Here is a 21779-nt window from a genome sequence, read left to right on the forward strand (position 1 = left end):
TGCGTTAAGGAAGAAATATTTGAGCTCGACAATGCTTATAATCTAAAACATGTCAAAATTGGAATTCTGTGTCTGTGTGTGATTAAGTGATGAACAGCAGGCTATATAGAGCAGCACAAGCACTGGAAGTGTAGCAGATGTTCCACCACATTATCTGCTTGTACGCTCGGATATCAGCAGAGGTCCATTCATGCTCAGGCAGTTATTTTTTTCAAGTAACAGCTTGAATCCTGCTAGACTTAGATTACGGTCATCAAAGTGACATTTATTCTCCATAAGAAATATCTGTCTAAAAACAAAAATGACTAGACAGACAGTCCCAAAAGTATGCAAATCCAAAAGACAAAACAGTAATATCTTTTTTTTTTTTTAGAAAATTGACAGGGAAGAGATATATGGCATGTGGATGTGAAGAAACAGCTTCAGCTTCCTGTAGCTTTGTTAGTGATACAAAGAAAATCGTTTTGGCTTTCTACAAGTATTGGGGTATTAATTATTGCTTCCAATCACTGAAAGTCAAAATATAATTGTATAATTGCTCAATTCACTTAACCCCTCTCCCCAAAACCCCACCAAAAAAAGATGGCTATGACCTTTTATATTTAATGAAGTCCTCTACTGTATAAACACAACAAAAAACTAAAAAGAAAACTGACTGCATTATTGTTTCTTCTTGGTTTTAGCATACTAATCTTGTTATTTCTTAAAGAAACATGATAGAAGTTTGGCTAAATTTGTTGTTAGAAGAGAATAATTCAATGAAAATAATAAAAGTCTAAATGCTAAAGCTGGATTTTAGAAATAAGTGCTTAAAGTTTTCAAGAAATGTATAGCATAGCATGTATATCTTCTGTCACTATCTAATGTTGCATCATGTGGTTGGTTGCTTGTGGTTAATAGACACACACTAGTTTATGTTAACTAATAAGTGGCAGAACCAGTAACTCTCCTCAGGCTCAGTGCTTTGCAAACTCCAACATTATGGGTAACAGCTAGAGCTAGCCAAACATTGAACAGCCAATTACTGCTAAAGAGTCAGACAGAGAAAGTGGACAGTATATCCTTGACTTCTTACCATAAAATATATTGTTGCAGGACAAATGTGATGCCTTTAAACTGATGTTTTGTTTTAATGTCCTTATTATGCACTGAGTAATCGGTTTTGTCTCTAGTTAGCTAACATAAACGAATGTAAGTCCATTAGCTGCAACCACCCAACCAACCCGGTGATGAACTAACAGAAGATGGCGCTACGCATGTTCTCAAAACTCAAACTGTAAGCACTTATTTCTTATATCCAGCTACACATACAGTGTTACAAGCAGGGCTCAATCATGTAAATTAGCCTTAATATGTGAGTGTTTCATGTGCTCTTTAAGGATAAATGTTGCAAAAGACCACAGTATAGCTGCAAAGTAAACACTTTGCAAAAAACTCTAAAACAACATCCAAATGTGCTGAATTATATTTTATTTGTACAAAATATGTCACCACCTCTGATAAATACACAAAGATGAGATGGAAATGTGACTCTGTCCCTCCTGTGAACTGATATGTAATCCCTTCTGCACACAGAGGTGCAGGATGCGAGTGAGTAACATCTTGCTGGAATACATAATCTGCAGTGTTAGCTCATTAGCAAGAAGAAACTGCTATGTTGAGATGCAGGGGCGCAGCGGTAGATGGCACAGGCTGATGAAGAGTGAAAGGTGAACATTTTACTGAAGTGGATGAGGCAGTAAGCAACGTTCAGCTGTGCCGTTTATTAGTCAATTTATCTAATTACTTACAATCAGAGCTCATATTGCTGGTCTTCGTGTTGCCAAGATGAACACTGCAGGCACTGGAGTGAGGAAACTGTAACTTCACTAATGGAGAGCGACAGTAAGCTTTCCTTAAGAGTCCTCTAAAACTTTAAAGACGGTAGTGTGCTCCAGCAACCCTATGGTTACATCAGCGTAACTGTGAGCAGTGTGGCATTTCCTCCCTTTCAGCACCCAGCGCCGACCTCTCCATCCTCTGAAAGGCAGCAGCTCTTCTTGTAGCCAGGCAACGTAAAACTCCAAACTCTCAGCCGTTTTGTCTTTGCCTGGCATTTTGCTAAACATCATGCATGTCATGAAAGCATCTGCAGGGTAAAGCAAGGAAAGAAAGTTACCGAACTGCCCCGAAATGCAGAAAAGAGATACGAGGCATAAAAGGCTTTTTGTTATAAGACCTCTGCCTGCTCTAAGAGTGGGCAAGACCACCTACAAAAAAAATAAGTACAAATTTAGCTAACATCATCTATCTACACATTTTAATGGAAAAAAAAGGGATGAGTGTGTGCAATGCATTCAGCATTCATGTCTGTCTTTTACCCTATTACTTTTTTAAATGCAGTGCAAGTAAGTAAATCTTCTCGGCTGCCGCATGGCGATACTGCCAGTCGCCACATCAATCTTTCTCAATTCACTCCTCACCGAGCTGCACTTGTTGTGACATCTGTTTCCTGCCTCGTTAAGTGAGTTACGAGTGAATGTCTGTCACGGCGTTTTTAGTGATATTAGATGCCATGCTTTTTATGTTCACACTGAAACGGTTACACGAGTGTACGTTCTAGAAGTTCAAAATAAGAATTTCAGCACTATGACCTTCAGTTAATACTTTGGTTAATAGTTTGTTTGATCGTTTTGTACTTTTTTCATGTGACCTTCTCAGTCTATTTTAGAGCCACTGACCAAAAGTTTAAAGCGATTTCTCATCTTAATGCCTGACTGGCAGTTCCCTCATCATACTGATGGTCTGTTTTAAGAGGACTTGACCCGTGCCACATCAGTTTGCCAGCTTCAGAGAAATGACACAGTCATGTGCCTCCCGTGACATCTGAAAGGCCTCGTCTTGGTCATCCGCCAGTAGGCCTGATCAAAAAATGCTTTGTCCATTCTGAGGAACATTCAGGGAGATCATTTCGAAACATGGTTTTTGTTTATCATTTCAGGTCCGTGATTATGACGATAAGCCTTTTTTTCTGAGTAACACCTAAGGTTAGTTTTCAGCTTTTTCTTCTCTTATTGAAATGTCTCAGTCAGACAGCAAGAGTCCATTCTCAAGATGATACAGCAGCATTTTAAAACTCTCTGACATGGGAAACCAATAAAACACTCCTGTAGTGGAGATGGTAGATTTTTTATGGGACTTAATTCACAGTAGAATGGCCCTCCTAATATCACCCGTCCCCGGGATGAAATATAAATGTGACATCAAGGGAGTGGAAGACCAACTTCATGATAATAAGCTGTTAAACAATGCTGCTTAGTAGTAAAAACCTACTAATCAGAGAGAAGATATACGTAAAACATACAAAATCCAAAGCTCATGTGCTCATGTTAATGCATATATATAAATGCTTTCAACTACAAGCATCACTAAAACCTGGCATAATTATGATATAGGGAGTCTGCTATTAGTCTGCAGTTTGTCTAGTTGACTGTTTCTGATAATAAAGCAATTAACTGTGAGAAATTATCTCTCAGATCTACATTGAAATTCACATTTAACAGAAATTCACATTCAGTTATTAAGTTTTTGCACTCAGCAGTCTTCCTTAACCAATATATAACCACAATATAAGCAGCTGGCAGCGAATGGAGCCCCCTCGAGTTGTGCTCACTCGTTCAGACCAATTGGAACATTTTGGCAATCTGTCTGCAATAACTAGATAGCAATTATTTGCAAACCTTCGATAATCTCTCTGGAATGATTGCAGCTGTTTGCAGAAAGGTTGACTCCTATCAGATAAGATGAGCCCTCTTGCCCGTTGTAATTCGAGAGCGTTGTAATGTAATAAAATATAGATATTTGGCGGCCCTATATCGATGCAAGATCACCAAACAAAATATTTTCTATAGCATGCTGTATTGATATTTTGATGTACTCGTCACAATATAAAAATAAAAGCTGAAATAATATAAACTTTAGAAACATTTCAGATGCTATCAGGTAACCATTGTTCCTATTCTTTGAAAATTGCCACCTTTGCCACCAATAATAAATTGTGTTTATTTAAAATGGAGACACTGTTTTAGATTCTGGTATAATGTACCATTAATTTTCTCTTTTATTGTGCTGAGCCTTTTCAATGATGTTTTCATTAATTGCACTAGAAGCTAATGATTATCTCTCTATATATGTATATATCACCGCTTTGTTGTTAGAGAACAGAACAATCTTTTTCACTGGATTATCTACAGCCTTCTATAATATGGCTGAAAGGAGTTAGTGGAGGTGTGAATGTACTGATTTCTGCATCAGGTTTAAGTTAATAGATTAAGATAGCAGAAAAGTTGTCATGTGAGTCATATCGTGAGGTCCAAAAGAAACAATTTTTGTAAAATAATTGGAAAATTGCAGCACAGTGGCATGGTGGTTAGCACTGTTGCCTCACATCAAGAAGGTCATGGTACTCTGGCTTCCTCCCACAGTCCAAAGGCATGCAGTTAGTGGGGTTAGGTTAATTGGAAACTCTAAATTGCCTGTAGGTGTGAATGTGAGTGCGAATGGTTGTCTGTGTCTGTGTGTTAGCCCTGTGACACACTGGCAACCTGTCCAGGGTGTACCCTGCCTCTGACACAGTGGGGATAGACCTGACCCTGACCCTGAAAAGGATTATAATAAGCAGAAGAGAATGGATAGATGAACTGGAAAATTGACTGAGAAGCAGTTTCTAGAGTATAATATTTTGAAAAACAAGTTATGGGTACATATTTGCATAACTTTTTAGGTATATGTACAAGTAGCGGTAATTACAAGTAAGAAACATGTACTGTGCTTCATAAATGAATAACAAATGTAGTAGGGGTGCAACGATACTCGTATCGATATTGAACCGTTCGATACAGTGCTTTCGGTTCGGTACGCATATGTATCGAACAATACAAAATTTTTAATTTATTTTATCAACTTTTCTTCTGACGATGCTGTCTGTGTTGAGCGCTCAGTGGATCTGCGCTCGACAGTGCAGCCTAGGCGGAGTAGTCGAACGCAGATTCACTGAGCTCAGGGCAAGCTAGCGAGACAGAAGTTAAGCTCTCCTTGCAACATGGACCTCCCCCACCCTCATTCAAAACTGGCGTTTGGAACTATTTTGGTTTTCATGTGACGTATGACCCTGAAGGTAAGCGCGTCATGGACTAAAGTAAAACAGTATGTTGGATGTGCCACGCAATGCTCAATTACATGGGTGGGAACTAGTGTGTTAACTTACATTAACTACTGATTTTATCTACTGTTCTGATTTTATCTGTTTTGATTTTATATACTGTTTTGTTTGTTTGTTTGTTTGTTTGTTTGTTTGTTAAGCGGGTTTAGAGCTCTGGGTAGCTCCCCAGCTGGGTCTAGACTGGGTCTAGAGAGTATTTTAAATTCAGGGAATTTAAAATAGAAAGTAGCTCGTCCACAGAAGGACTGGTAGCTCCCCTTACGATAAGGGTTGAGATCGCGCGAACAGGTGTGAAATGTGTGTGTTTAGTTAGTTTGTTTGTTTGCTTGTTTTAATCAATTTTAAATCATGCTTTTTATTTGTTTTTGTTTCTAATGTCTCTGTAAAGCACTTTGAATCACCTTGTTGTTGAATTGTGCTATACAAATAAATTTGCCTTGCCTTGCCTTGCCTTAGCGCAGTTAGCTCGTTAACGTGTTGGCCGTCCAGCTCCACGCACGGGGTGATCCGCGGTAGCTCGTTAACGGAGATTTGCCGTGTTGTGCCGTTAACATCATTTCAACGAGATTAACGCTGACAGCACTAGTGGGAACACAACGAATATGACTGCACATTTACTCCGACATCATCCTAGTGCAAAGACAAGTGGAAGCAGACAAAAACAACAAGCACGCATGCTACAAACTTTACCCGAGTCATTTAGACAGCTGTTAGCACATGATTCTCCTTATGGGGACCTGATATGTTTAATATGCTGCTGAGAATATAGCCCAGAAGAAACCTATAGTGTAGCTTTTATTTAGGAAAGAGACATTTCTCTGTAATAAACTCTCTTTTCCAAAAATGAGTGATTTCTCGATCAGACAGATTTATTTTTTTTATTTTGTTGTTTCAGCAACATTAAATTTAAAAACTGTACTTCTGAATTAAAATATATATTTATAATTTTAATAAATGACAAATTAAAAAGGCATGAACATTTTTTTTGTATCGAAAAAATATCGAACCCTGACACCAAAGTACCGAAACCGAACCATGAATTTTGTGTATCGTTGCACCCCTAATAAATTATATATATATATATATATATATATATATATATATATATATATATATATATATATATATATATATATATATATGGGTCAATACATGAGTGGGGCACAGAAAGGGATTGGCAAGAATACCAGAGGCGCAAAACACCAGCTACTGGTAGACAGAACAGTCAGCCGAGACTGCAAGACCAGACTGACCAACCTGTGCACTGCCTGGATTGATTACAAGAAGGCCTATGACTCAATGCCCCACAGCTGGATACTGGAATACTTAGAATTGTACAAGATCAACAGGACCCTAAGAGCCTTCATCAGGAACTCAATGGGGATGTGGCGTACAACACTAGAGGCCAACTCCAAGCCCATAGCACAAGTCACCAGAGGTGTGGACTCGAGTCACATGACTTGGACTCGAGTCAGACTCGAGTCATTAATTTTATGACTTTAGACTTGACTTGAAAAAATGTTCTCAGACTTGTGACTTGACTTGGACTTTTACACCAATGACTTGGGACTTGAATTGGACTTGAACCGGTTTACTTGAAAAGACTTGATATTTTACCCCAAATATAAAATTTAACATGCATATTATATAGAGATTGAAAATGTGACGTCATTCACGGGTAGAACCACAAAGGATTCTGGGAACTCGTGGCAATCGGTACTAGCGCACGCAGGCTTTCAATTAAAATCAGTTATAGGGCTTCGGAGTTGACGTCACGCCGCAATGCATTGTGGGAGCGCGGCGGCATTTTCGGGGTCTACGAATCAAATCAAACACACTGTGTTGGAACGACGATTACAAGATGCTTAAAAGCAGCTTAAAAGAGAATGGACTGTATAGAGACCGATTGCGTCCAGAGGCGAAGCGGCGGTACTTGCAGAAAATAGCGTGCATTGGAAATGTGGACCCGTATGAAATACGGCCGTGGAGTAGAAACCCTGAAGACCAACCGCTATTGACGTAGCCTGATATATTTCATACCTTATCTGTGGAGTCAGCGCGTACAAGTCGTCATTCAATCAAAGGTAAGTCAGCTCGAGTACAGCGAGTGAAATGCGTTTGATTTCCCTGCAAACATTCAGATTACTGCAGCATAAATTCATTCATGAGGGGAAATTACAGTGAGAACATGTGGAGACTGTTAGGTGGATAACATAGTGAGTTCAGTGCATTGATGAGACACTGTCCTGAAGGATTTAGTTATTCTCTATGGTTAAAGAAATTGCAATGATTTATTAATGTTTATTATAAATAATTCTAATTATACATCTTGCTTCCATATTTGTATCTTGTGTCACTAAAAATACATTTTATTTTAGTTTTATACTTTGATTAATGACCTGCAGAATCTCCTTATCATATTAAGTGATTCATAATTGTCACTTTATGCTTTCTCTATCTCTAAAGTGATGACATCCTTGCATTACATACTTTAGGTTCATTTTCTGCAGGCAGGTTTCTGACAGAACAGACAGATTTAGACTATAACATGCAGCGTTCTATAGATGGACACATAAAGAAATGAAAAATCACATGTATGTGCTAACTTTCTTGACACTTTGTTACATTTATGATAAAGTAGATTAAACACATTTGTGTCGGCCTTGGCTCATAGTTCTTGTCTTTAAATGAACTTTGTCTGTGTGTGTTTCAGGTGCTGCACTCTAAGACTGAATGAACCAGCATTGCAGCCATGGGTCACTGTGAGCATCACAGGGAAGGTTGAAGCCGCCCGCTGCACCTGTATGGCCGGAGTCGCAGAGACCTGCACCCACGTCGCTGCTCTTCTGTCTAAAGTAGACGGAACAGTGTTGATCCGTGGCACAAGGACTGTTACAGATGAACCTGCATACTGGGTTTTGCCTGGTAATAATACCAAGATACACCCAGAGGTTGGCCATAAGATAGACGACTTCTCTTCAGCTGCCCAAAAAAAGGCTCTTGATCAAAACATACACAGACCATCTGTAGTGACAGGTAAAAGGAGCCGTCCTCAAAAAAGAAAAACCCCACCTGCTACTGTAGAGGAGTTGTCACTGCTATAATGCCATCATGTTTTATCTAGGGGTCTAGATGTATGCCTGTAGTGCACTGCTGTGTAAATAATTTGCATTTACTGAATATGTACTGACTGAGTCCCACTGTTCAAAAGTTGAATAAAAAAACTAAATTATTTTGCCTTTTTTTTTTTTTTTTATTAAAACCACTTTATAGAACATCACATCAGTAACAGTGTAGAATCCATGTCATTTACAGTTTACAAATGACAAAATGTTTACACCAAATCATGAGTGTTTACATGATATCACCCACTACTAACATTACTTTATTTACTGTATCTTTTGAAAAAATAACAGCACAAGACTTAAGAACATTTAACAGGAGCAGGTTTCATTCTTCTTTGGTTTTATTATCACACTGTTCACCAAACGCAGCAAACCTTCACCATCTTATCCAGAAGGGTCACCTCTTCACCCTCACATGGAAGAAGTAATCTGATTGGCATGGTGGTTTGTTTGAAGCAGGTCCCTCTTGTAGCGCTGGAAACCAGTCATGATGTTTCATCCATTTCATCGGCTGGTTTGCTGCAATAATGCCAAATAATTAGCAACTCTATAAATAGACGGTAGTTCTGCAAAATCACTCAGTAGGATGTTTGTTCTAATTTGCTATGAGCTCAGAGTGCATCGAAAATGAAACTAATAGGCTATAAAGAGAGATATGAACATATTTAGAACTTACCGGAATGAAAATGTCTGGAGCACCAACAGATATTTGGAGATGGAAGAGAGCTGCACGTCAGCTCATCTCACAGCTGCTATCCAGGCTAGACGCCTTCGTTTGGTAACATCGATACACGAGCTGCCTCATGTCGCTTCCAGGTTGGGAAAGCATAAAAAGACAATCCAACCTTATTCCCGTGCCGGTCGTAAGATCGAACATTGCAGCCGAGCACACAGCAAGTACGAACCATGGCTATGCTATCGCTCCTAGCTTAGACCCCCAAAATGGTGAATCGGGCCAAAATCCTTTCCACGCCCACCCCCGTGACATCACGCTCCGAAGCCCTATACAGCAATAAAAAGAAACACAAAAATGTCAAGAAGCTGTTGTATTATTAACTGCAATAGCCGGTCGCATGACAGCCACGGGAAGCCGACGGGTAAAGAGATTGGTTGTTATCGGATTATGTCGTTGAAGAGAAATTGTTCAAGCCATGTTTCCGAAGTAACAAAGACGCGACGGATGGCCTGGATTGCAGCCATTCAAAGACCAAATATAACGTCCCAGAACACTCCAGCTCACAGGTTAGTCTGCTCCAAGCATTTACACGAAGGTCAGTGTTTTTTAGTAGTTAATACGTCATTTTCATAACATAATTAGTGATATAGGTTACAAGCAAGTCTGGCGCTGAACAGAAATGGTCGCGCTATGCTCCTTTATTTATTGTGCATAAATAGTGAATTGTCCTGACACAATATTGCGTTTCGCTTCTGTTATTATGGTACATTGACAAAAACATATACTTTTATTCACAGGATAAAACAGTTGTTTTGTATCACTAATTGCCCAGTACGATTACAGCATACAGTATTATTGTCACTGCTACATTTCTGTGATGGGTACCAGAAATTATTTCCACTACTAATTAATTACCGTTGAGCTCAAAGGTCCTATTAATAAACGGTTAAGGAATGTGTATTTATGACGACGATTTGTGAGACTGGTAAACTTATGATACGTACGATGGTCTTTCGTTCTACACGGTGCATTTCAAGGTCCTGCACCCATCCGTCGGTAAACTGTACCTGGGCTTGTTGCAGTGACCGGAAGTTACTAAACTTCATGAGTGTATGCACTCACTCCAAGAACCGTATGATTATAAATATGCATATAAATATGCTACGATGAGATAGCTGACTTCATCTAACTAGCAAATGTTGTCCAGGCTACGTTGGTGATACAGTTTTTTTTAATGTGTATGATATTTTTGTCATGCAATTTTAAAGCCGGTCCTACAACCGCATCCAAGAATAACATGCAGCTTATCTCAGAACTGTCGGTGAAAATTATTCTTGGAGCTAAGTTTAATTGAGCTGCATTTTAAAGAGGTGCAACTTCACAATTTGTGTATATTTTCTAAGTTCACTATTTTGTCATGTGTTGAGAAAAACACAGATTTTAAAATTACATGGTCTAATATTTACATTTAGCATAACTGCAACATAATTTTTTCGTTTTGTTTTTTTTAAAGACTCGAAAGGACTTGAAATTCAAAGTTTCAGACTTGTGACTTGACTCGGACTTTTACACCAGTGACTTGAGACTCGACTCTGACTTGCCTGACATTACTTGAGACTTGACTTGAGACTTGAGGATAAAGACTTGAGACTTACTTGAGACTTGCAAAACAATGACTTGGTCCCACCTCTGCAAGTCACCATCAAGTGCGGGATCTACCAAGGAAATGCTCTGTCCCCACTGCTGTTCTGCATAGGCCTGAACCCCCTCAGTGACATCATTAACAAGACTGGCTACGGATACCGACTACGGAACGGAGCAGTTGTCAGCCACCTCCTGTACATGGATGACATCAAGCTGTATGCCAAGAGTGAACGAGACATCGATTCACTGATCCACACCACCAGGATATACAGCAATGACACTGGAATGTCGTTCGGACTGGAGAAGTGTAGTCGGATGGTAACAAAGAGAGGGAAGGTAGTCAGAACTGAGGGGATTGAACTACCAGAAGGCAACATTGCAGACATAGAGGACAGTTACAAGTACCTGGGGATCCCGCAGGCAAATGGGAACCATGAAGAGGCCGCTAGAAAGGCTGCAACCACCAAGTACCTGCAGAGGGTCAGGCAAGTCCTGAGGAGTCAGCTGAATGGTAAGAACAAGATCCGGGCCATCAACACGTACGCCCTGCCCGTGATCAGGTACCCTGCTGGGGTAATAGGCTGGCCAAAGGAGGAGATAGAAGCCACTGACATAAAGACAAGAAAGCTCCTTACCATGCATGGAGAGTTTCACCCCAAGTCCAGCACCCTGAGGCTGTACGCTAAGCGGAAGGAAGGGGGCCGGGGACTGGTGAGTGTCAGCACCACAGTCCAGGATGAGACAAGGAACATCCAAGAATACATTGGGAAGATGGCCCCAACTGACCGAGTGCTCAGTGAATACCTCAGGCAGCAGAAACCCAAGAAAGAGGAGGGAGACAAGGAACCATCATGGAAGGACAGGCCCCTGCACGGTATGTACCACCGGCAGATAGAGGAGGTGGCTGATATCCAGAAATCCTACCAGTGGCTGGACAAAGCTGGACTGAAAGACAGCACAGAGGCACTAATCATGGCAGCACAAGAACAAGCTCTGAGCACAAGATCCATAGAGGCTGGGGTCTATCACACCAGGCAAGACCCCAGGTGCAGGCTGTGTAAAGATGCCCCAGAGACAATCCAGCACATAACAGCAGGGTGCAAGATGCTAGCAGGCAAGGCATACATGGAACGCCATAACCAAGTGGCCGGCATAGTGTACAGGAACATCTGTGCCGAGTATAACCTGGAAGTCCCGAGGTCAAAATGGGAGATGCCCCCAAGGGTGGTGGAGAATGACCGAGCTAAGATCCTGTGGGACTTCCAGATACAGACGGACAAAATGGTGGTGGCTAACCAACCGGACATAGTGGTGGTAGACAAACAGAAGAAGACGGCCGTAGTGATCGATGTAGCGGTTCCGAATGACAGCAATATCAGGAAGAAGGAACACGAGAAGCTGGAGAAATACCAAGGGCTCAGAGAAGAGCTCGAGAGGATGTGGAGGGTGAAGGTAACGGTGGTCCCCGTGGTAATCGGAGCACTAGGTGCGGTGACTCCCAAGCTAGGTGAGTGGCTCCAGCAGATCCCGGGAACAACATCGGAGATCTCTGTCCAGAAGAGCGCAGTCCTGGGAACAGCTAAGAAACTGCGCAGGACCCTCAAGCTCCCAGGCCTCTGGTAGAGGACCCGAGCTTGAAGGATAAACCGCCCGCAGGGGCGTGCTGGGTGTTTATATATATATATATATATATATATATATATTCTTCTGTTGCACAAAGCTGTATAAAGAGAATTAGTACCTGTTTATGCTCAAGGTGTTCTTTATTATAATTTCTTATTTATTATGTCAAATAAATAATAATGAGTTTCCACGAAATACTTTATATGCACAATGCCTCTTAATTAGCACATAAAATCCTTCCTGTGTATTCACAAATGCCCATCTGAGGATGGAAGAAAAAACCCTATAAATTCAAAGAGCTCTGATTCCAGCGCAGCAGGGCAGAAAACTGAAGCCAAGTTCTATCTGCTCTGGGTTTCACTTTGGACCATTTCAACAACATGCATGCCCAACTACACAGACACATATACAGACATATGCATGACAACACAAACACGCTCACACATTTAAAGCCATTCAAACACAAGGGCATCCTGTCAGAAGTAGATCCACACCAAGACCTGTGCCAGAGCCCTGAAGCCATGAGATAGATGGTGCCTGGAATTTGTTTGAATACATTAACCAGTTTATTTGGTTCAAGTAAATGTGAAGCACAAGTCTTAAATTAGTCTCAATTATGCACGCAGTAATTTGTGGTGCTGTATCATAAGGTAGTTAAGCACACCGGAAACATAACTCACTGTCCTTTTGCAGGGCATTGTGTTTAGATTATTCTGTGTCATATAGGCCAGTCGGGTATTCTGTACAACATGTGTCTTAACACGTCAATCAAAACCTTTAAAATCTATGAATTTTACTGTCTCTGGTGTCCTTTCACGTTCTGGGATGCAAAGGATTCCAAAGTGATTGTCGGGGTGAACAAATGTGGCCGTGCACACGTGACAAATATTGACGTACCTCACCATTTTCTACCTCCCGCTGTTTGACCTTGGTTCACCTGTCATGCTTTTAAAAAACAGCTAGCACGCTTTGCAATCAGTGTCTCCTCACTGACATTGGTTTGCTGACTCATAACGTCCATGACTTTGGGAAGGATAAGTACGCGTTACATCTGTCACAGCGTAAAGTGCACCATGAACCAGAAGGGATGAGGAAAGAATTCCAGAGCTACAGTGTATATGAACCTCACACACTGCTGACTGGGACAGAAAAGATGAGTGCAACACCTGTAATAAGATCATCCGTTGTCCTTGACTGACGAGAGTATGACTTGTCAGATACTGTATGGTTGACCACACAGCATAAGATATAAAACAGGGCTTTTTCTGGGGTTTTTTGTTATTGTTGTGTTATTACCAAATTTGCACAGTTTAAAGTGAAAATCTCAGAGATGTAAAGAAATCGCAGCTCTCTCTCTCTCTCTCTCACACAAACACACAAACACACACACACACAATGTTAGGCAGTAATGGGCCCATCATTTTGTGAGGACATATAATGCTGCACACTACTTGAGCAGGGCATGGAGAAAGTGACCTCAGTGTTGTCACTTGGTTGGGGATGTGTAGCCTGTCTGCTGCAATACTCCACACTGACCACCAGTGTTGGTCAAGTTACTTGAAAAAAGTAATCAGTAACTAATTACTGATTACTTCCCCAAAAAAGTAATCACGTTACTTTACTGATTACTTATTTTCAAAAGTAATTAATTACTTAGTTACTTTTAAAAAACCTGAATAGGTGATAAAGCGATAGATCTTTCAGCCCAGTTCTACTTTTTCTACATAATCCATCATACAAAATGTAATCAAATGGAAAAGTCTCTTTTTAAAACATGTTTTATTAGTTTTAATCTTTTAACTTTATGCATCAAGCAAAAATTTAATTAAATGCAACCTTCTTTGACTGGAAGAAATTTGTTTAACATTAACCTATTTTCTGCATATTCCAGCACATAAAATAAAATAATTTTTTTTGTGTTTACACTCACTCTTTCAAATAGATGCAAGTAAAACACAGCAGAAAATAAATAAAATCAAAGACCAGCGGTCCTGTTGCTCTATTTTCACATGTAAAGCAGGACTGCGGTAGGCGGAGGTTTACCCTGGTGCAGGTGTGCCGCGGTCAGTGGAAGAATCCGCGAGTTTCTCTGTGAATTTCCCATTACGTCATTGTGCACTCGGTGCTTGCTTGGAAGTTTAGGGGTTTTTTTCGCTGTAAAAATAAGTTTTCTTCCCACGCACAACGGACGCTAATGTTTTTGTCACTTTTTATGGAATCAAACTCAAAGTAAGGTCAGTACTTCCACGCTTTAAACGCTGCATGCTCATACTCTCTCCCACACTCGATACATTATCCATTGTTGATCTGCACACAGCTGTTGTCACAAACGTCGCACTGGCTTACATCACTGTCATGAGACACTCTCGCAAAAAAATCACGGTTTTAGTAACGCAGTAACGCAGCGTGCTTACAGGAAAGTAACGGTAATCTAATTACCGTTTTTGCAATAGTAATCCCTTACTCTACTCGTTACTCAAAAAAGTAATCGGATTACAGTAACGTGTTACAAGTAACGCATTACTGCCCATCTCTGCTGACCACTGCTGTAAATGATCACAACAATTTTTACACAGTACTGCATTTTTAAATGTAATTGATTTGGAGCTAAATTTTGAAAAGCACAAATATCTTTTTCTGTAGATAGTCCAAACACCCACAATGGTCAAGCTCTTTCACAGGTAGCAGAAAGAGCTTGGACTGAAACGGACACTGGAGCCTTATTAAAACATAGTTAGAATATAGGACATTACTTCTCCACAGCTTTGCTTTTAATGGGTTTTATTATGCATCTGTGCATTACGGCATCTCATGACTAACATGTCAGGAAAGCCTCTGTTTGAATTTGAGTGGTATTCTCACTCTCTGTGTTCATATTATATGATCCCATTTTCACACGTGGGGGAGCGCTACGATCCATCGAGGGAACACTGTTCTCACCTGTGCAGCTGTGCCTGTGAGGTTTTCTTCTATTTGCAGATTAAGTACCTGCATTATCCTCTTTTTAAACAAGTATTAGATGGACCACTGTCCATCTGCTGCTCTACAGCCCCTAGTTATGGTATTAAAATGGAACATTTCGTAGAGATTAAAGAGTTTCATTACTACACTTGATGTAACCTAAATGTGAACATGAGTGACATTACCTTCCCAGCAGCATCAGTCCATAACTGGAAACTTTACCATAATTCTGAAAACTACTCAGTTTACTATGCACTTTAAAAAGTCTTACATTTTAAAGCAAGGATGTGATTCAAGGAAGAGTAAGATTTTAATTGTAAACAGGTAGCAAAAAACTTGATGTTACAACACAGACTGAGGGAAGACAGAAGAAATACATACCATGGAGAGAGCGGTAATAATAGAATATAGGTGAACACTATCAAGGCAGTAATGAGGGTGGGAAACAAAGAACATGAGAAACTAACCTCTAAAAAAAGGGATGAATACAGTCACCTAAAATAAAAAAGTGGCAGGAAACAGTACAAATACTGAGGAAAAACTCTTCTTTGGCACACTTTGTAGGGGTTGCTTATCATCTGTTGCCCTCTCAATGTATCCCTAGCATTCCTTTCAACCGTCTACATGTCCTCCTGCACTACATCCATGAATCTTGTCTGTGTGGTCTTCTACTTTTCCTCCTGCCTGACAGCTCCATATTCAACATCCTTTGTTCAGTGTTACTCCTAATGAAAATCTTAAAATCTTTAACTTGCCAAGACTTGCCACCTGTCTTTTTGTCAGTGCCATCTCCAAATCATAACACAAATATAAATTGAGCGCCTGGTTCTTATGCAGCAATTTTCGACTCTGTTTGATCACATTATACAACATGCCCCATTCACCCATTCACCCTTTCACACGAGGACTTTCTATTTAACATGGCATCCAATCTCTTGCCCAAGGACACTTAGGCATGCAGAGTGGAGACTGGAGGGGATCAAACCACAAACCTACCAATTAGTGGAAGACCTGTTTTAACTAATGAGCTATGCCCCAAACATACTGGCTGTTCACAGTCTTCCTGTTGTCTTGATAGACAACAGGAAGACTGTCTTAGCCTCAGGAGACAGTAACTGCACTACAGCTACACTATAACAGCAAAGAAGTCTACAGTCACGTCACGTTTGCCACACCAATCACATTATTTACAAAGTCACAGGTCAAGTATCACTCTGATATGCCACCTGCCCATCTGGTCATTCATTTGCCACTCTAATGTGACTGCAGAGTAAAACGAGCGAACAACAGTTCCTCTTCATGCAGTCTAGCAGCGCCCCTTTAATTTCTGACCTTGCAGATTATGAACTCTGTGCACACTGCTTGCTTGGAATGTTTATCATGAAATCTGGATTTAAACAGACACGCTTCAGCAGTACAATTTCCTGCAGAGCGCTGCACAGAGGCCAGCAAGTTGCTTTTCTAACTAGCTAATTATTGGGTACGTCAATCACCCATCACACAGTTTCTTTTTGGATTCAGAGCACTCCCGAATGATATGCAAGTGGCTTCCTGTTACTGTGAATGCCGGCAAAACTTTCTCCTGACTGATATGCATGGGGTTTTTAAGAAAGTTGAAAATAATCTTTTACTTGCATGTGCCCCTCAAGTTGCAGATGATAAGCATTATGCAGAGACAGATGATGACGGAGAAAGTTAACTGTATATCATGACAAAGCTCTTTTTGTAGGCTTTTATATTTCCTCCCACACACACAGGATAAGCTTTCTCATCTCTTATATTTTGCATTTTTGCACTGTTCACATTATGTTATTTTCCCACTACATCCCTTTCTTTGCAGCATGTACCGAACAGCTTATATCACAGCCAGTGGACTTTGTTGTGTAGGTGTTAGCTTTTCACTGTCAACACACAGTGGGATAATTGGCAATCGTCAGTGTAAACATCCATGCCATCTTAAGTCAAACAATGTCTGTGTGTGTCTGTGCGCGTGTGTGTTAATATCTGCAGCATTTTGCATCACTGTGGTGTCTAGTTTATCTGCCATTCGAAGAACAAACTAAGGATGTAAATGTTTTTTGCAAGTAATGCTGTGAATAGGGTTGCCAACTCCCTGAAAAATAAATAAGGGACACCTCGTGGCCAGGGCCGGGTGACCCAGTTGTCTTCACCCTTCCCAGTGTGGTGAATTTTCTAGCTCTTTTTTTGTGTGTGAAATTATTTTTTTAACCCTTTGACTTGAATTTGATTTAAGTAGATGTGTATTCTTTGTGATATGAACACATGTGAAACAAATGATCATTTAGCCATTTATTTTTAGCTCAAAATGACAACATTAACACGATAAAACTGGTCTCCTTCTTAAACAGAAGCCTGTCATGCTTAACTTTTGAGAATATAAGTAAATCTTTCTTTAAAAGCACTCTGTCCTGCTTAACTTAAAATAATAGAAAACAATAGAAAGAAAAACATTCTTGTAACAGTGCACATTTAGTGCATTTAGTACAATCGGCTTCAGTTGAAATATTATTTCAGCTTTTCTAAAGCTAATCAGCTGCTCCTGTTTGTAAACCCGCTTGTTCCCATGATTACGCATCATAACTCATCATCATTATTCATCTATGTATTACTTTTATGTATTAGTCATCTATTTGTTGTAATCATCTATCCTTGCAGTTGTTTATTACACAAAATAAATTATATTATCACACTTCTGGCCACATAGCGCTGATATTCACTGCACATGCCCATATTAACTTTTTCCAGCCAGGTGTTTTCCTTTTCCCATTCTTCCCTTTCTCTGAGGGGAACAAACATTGCTGCTCTAATGCTGGGCTCACACTGTGCGGTTTTAGGCCCATTTTGAGCCGATTTTTGACCGATTTTGGCCTTCATCGTGCATCGTGTAGTATACGTGGGGTAACGAGAAGTGATTAACACCTCACGACCAGCTCCCGATCATCAATCGCTCGTGAGGGTCTCATCACAGCCGCTCACACTGCTCGCGCGCAAACACGTAAACGTTGGTGTAAAAGATGGAGCAGCACGGCAGTGCAGCCTGTGATCTGGACACAAGCGATGGAGGCACAACTTGTAGAACTTTGGAAAGCTCATCCGAGCCTTTTCGATGTGGCATCACAAAATTATCACGACCACAACAACCGTGAAAATAGTTGGATCTACATCGCTGCTTAATCACAGCTGCCTGATCAATGTTTTTCATTAGCAATTTAGCAAAGTTGATGGTGGTGGTGTGTCTGTGTGAGTGTAAGACGGAGAGAGAGAGAGCGCGACAGATTTTCTGTTATAACCTTCATTTTATGGAGGCACAGTGTGAGCACTCAGGTCGCATCAGAGCATCGGGCGGTATAGTGTGAGACCTGCATCGTGACCTACCAACTTCTAACCCCTGCGAGTCAATCGTGCAGTTTGAGCAGGAGCTGAATAACGTGACTGAAAAAATCGCACAGTGTCTGCCCAGCTTTAGGTGTACTGTCGTCCGAGACTTGCACCGCCGTGTCGGCGTTTGTTTCCCTGTTGGCCATGCTTGTTGTTGTGGTCATCTGTTGTCTTCCGGTATTTTCTCCGTAAGCGACCTTTCCTCGACCAATGAGATGAGCGGTAATCTGAATTGTCATACTCGAATTGTCATAAGTGTGCTGTCAGCTCATTGGTCACAAAGCAGGAGAGGGGCTGGGAATTATGTTTTCAAACAAAGCGTTAATTCCATTAAAAGTTATAGACTACTTTTGATTCTCACTGTATTACGGGACAAAGTGCGTCCCTTATTAGCTCAATACGGGACGTGTACTTTTGTTTCGAAATACGGGACGATTCCGTATTTTAAGGGACGGTTGGCAACCCTAGCTGTGAAGCATCTTCAGTGAACAGACGGCTCTGAGCTTTAAAGCCCGTTTTGTATCCACCTCACAGCTGAGGAAGAGCTTTCCTTTAGTGTGTATGAAAACATGTACACATGGTTTCCAGGAGTGCTCATTAAAGTTATGAATATTTTCATCTCAGGAAGTGTCAAAGTAATGGGAACCTTTCGTGCTCAATCGTTTAATGATTAAATTGTGTGCTTTTAGCTCCCACTAAAGTTGGCTTTAAATGCTGTTAGCATGCATTTTTCAATAGATGCGAGTAATTATTTAGCAGGAGCAATCAGCACCAGAGGCTCCCAGAGGCTCAGAATTACGGGCAGAACCCCAAGATACCGCCATACCCCATTATTTCATTCACAGTGGAGTTTGAACGTTGGCAGCTCGCATCACTGGGCTCTGTGTTCAAACATTGCACAGTAAGTGAAGCCTTTCAGTGGCTGAAAGCTGATGGCTGATAGCTTGTGTTTGGCCTCAGTTCTGTTTGCACATGAACACAGATGTGAGCCTGAGGCTGTTGTCTGAAACCCGTGTGAGGAGCGAATCAGATTTGTGTATGGGATTACTTGTAATTGGATACTATGAATTGCTTTTTCCTTTTATGTAGGATTATTTTACACTCACTATTTCTGTCTTTCACGAATCGGGGTTATCAGCCAAAGATCATTGCTCTCAGATCATATCTGAGAAGTGGCACTTCTACATTTAAAATAAAACATTTTAAAAAAGCTTTTGGCTTCTTTCCAAAGTGTAAATTTCTAAATATACATGTATCCTATCATATAAATGGAGGTGTTGGAAAAAAATGTGCCTCCTTATAATTAAGGAGTTTGTATTCAAGGGGTCAAGCCTGGCCACTGCTCTTCTGTAAGATCATTAATGGACTCTCTGGTGTTTCCAATTATAAATGTTTATCCTTATGTATGCATCCATATTTAGCATTAAATCTAGTTCTCCTATTATTTCAACCCAAAGGTGTCCAGATAGCCAACACCATCCACGTGTGTGTATCCAGAGGCAGGAACATTAACTCATCCCTGTTGTTTCGCCACTTCTTCAGGTACTTGTCACGGTGCCACCTGGCTAAGGAAAGTTAGTGGAGTAGGTAAGAAAAGGGACATCTGAGGGGGAACCCAAGTTGCTCCCAGGCCAGATGGTATATATAATCCTTTCAATGTGTTCTGGCTCTAACCTCTCAGTTGATGTGCTTGGAATACCCAAACACTGAAGGCATCCAGGAGCCATCTTAATCAGACCACCTCAGCTGTTTGGAAAAGGGTAGCGTTACACGTTCCCTTATGGTGAGCACTTTTATTTAACCTGAGTTCATACTAAAGTTTTTTTTTTTTCTAAATGTGACCTCGGTTAATTTATTGCTAGTTTCACATTGGATAATATTTATTTGTTATTAATTGAGCAATGTTTGTATTTGTATGTGCTTGAGCTGCTAATTTGTCCTTGACTTTTGGGGATGCCTCATTCAGTATGTAAAATGTGTTATCCTGTCTCAGATGTTTCACATAATGCCTTTAACTGAGCCAGTTGACTGCAGCGCAAAAAGCCTTCAGCAGTTGCAAATGAACCCTTGATGATGCTAGCTGATACTCAGCATTGTGCCACAGAAAATCTGCAGCTGGTTTGGGTTGACTTTGTGTGCCAAAAACACACAAATGAATGACCTGCCAGTGTGAACACAGGCAACCTGGGACAGCTAGAACCATCACTGCCACACAAACAACATTATACACTGTGGGGAGCTTGGTGAATTGATTTTCTTCATTTAACAAAGTGTTCTGTAGTTTGTTTGTTTTTTGAATGGTAAAATTAACAAGTAATTGATAGCAGACACAGGTCAAATAAATGGAAAATTTTCAGTAATATCTTGGACTGTGCTTCTCATTAGTCTCTATGCAGTAGCAAGCAGTTACTTTTAGAGAAAGGCAAGCACAGGTGAAGATAATGTTAAATAAAATATTAATGAAACATTAAGGCGGTGGTTAGCTGTTAAATTTAGTGGAGTCAGTGAACCAAGTGATTTCTTACAGATGCTAATCTGAAAATGGTGGTGGAGTCTGCACCTGTTTAACTAGCCTGTTTTATTAAATGGGACATGGTAAAAGTTCCTCTCTCCATCATCAAAGCAATCTTTGCTAATTAGATGAAGTAGTTTTTAAAAGTTTCCTCACAGTGCACATTAACTCATCTATGTCGCACGTGCTAGCCAAGATGGTTTGTAACAGAAAATGTATCTTTTAAAATGATGAATCACGCAGTAATTTTTTTCATTTGCTTGCTACAGTTTCCAAACATATCTGCGCATGAAAGCACCCTCAGTCTTCAGAGGTTTATTCAAACATCCAGCATCAGCCTTTATTCCGGGGACATGGACATGCCCATGCCAAGGAAACTGACAGAAACTGATTCTAGTGGCTCAGAGTCAACTACAGCTACAAGATACGAGTAATTAATTGGATGGATGCAAAGAAACAACATGTTTGAAATTTAAGGAGAAGTGCTTGCCTTGCTTGCCCTGAAGAAGAAGATATTTTAACAACTAATATTAGATAATATTTTAAATGGTGAATAAACACAGAAATCATGGTATAAAAATCAGGCTTCATCTATTGTAAAGCTTGAATATTTCAATTTCTGTTAACACACTTTAAAAA

The 21779-nt window shown here is 40.4% G+C and overlaps 1 long non-coding RNA gene across 1 annotated transcript; it reads right to left on the reverse strand.

Annotated features, from left to right (window-relative positions):
- Nucleotides 1-1462: 1462 nt before the first annotated feature.
- On the reverse strand, nt 1463-15543 carry LOC143419175 (uncharacterized). Its single transcript, XR_013099153.1, has 3 exons — nt 15415-15543; nt 1791-2128; nt 1463-1692 (listed from the first exon to the last, which is right to left on the reverse strand). It is a non-coding gene; the product is annotated as an uncharacterized LOC143419175 (long non-coding RNA).
- Between the last annotated feature and the right edge of the window lie 6236 nt (nt 15544-21779).

Source organism: Maylandia zebra, linkage group LG6 (assembly GCF_041146795.1).
Source record: "Maylandia zebra isolate NMK-2024a linkage group LG6, Mzebra_GT3a, whole genome shotgun sequence".
In the NCBI taxonomy this organism is placed as follows: Eukaryota; Metazoa; Chordata; class Actinopteri; order Cichliformes; family Cichlidae; genus Maylandia; species Maylandia zebra.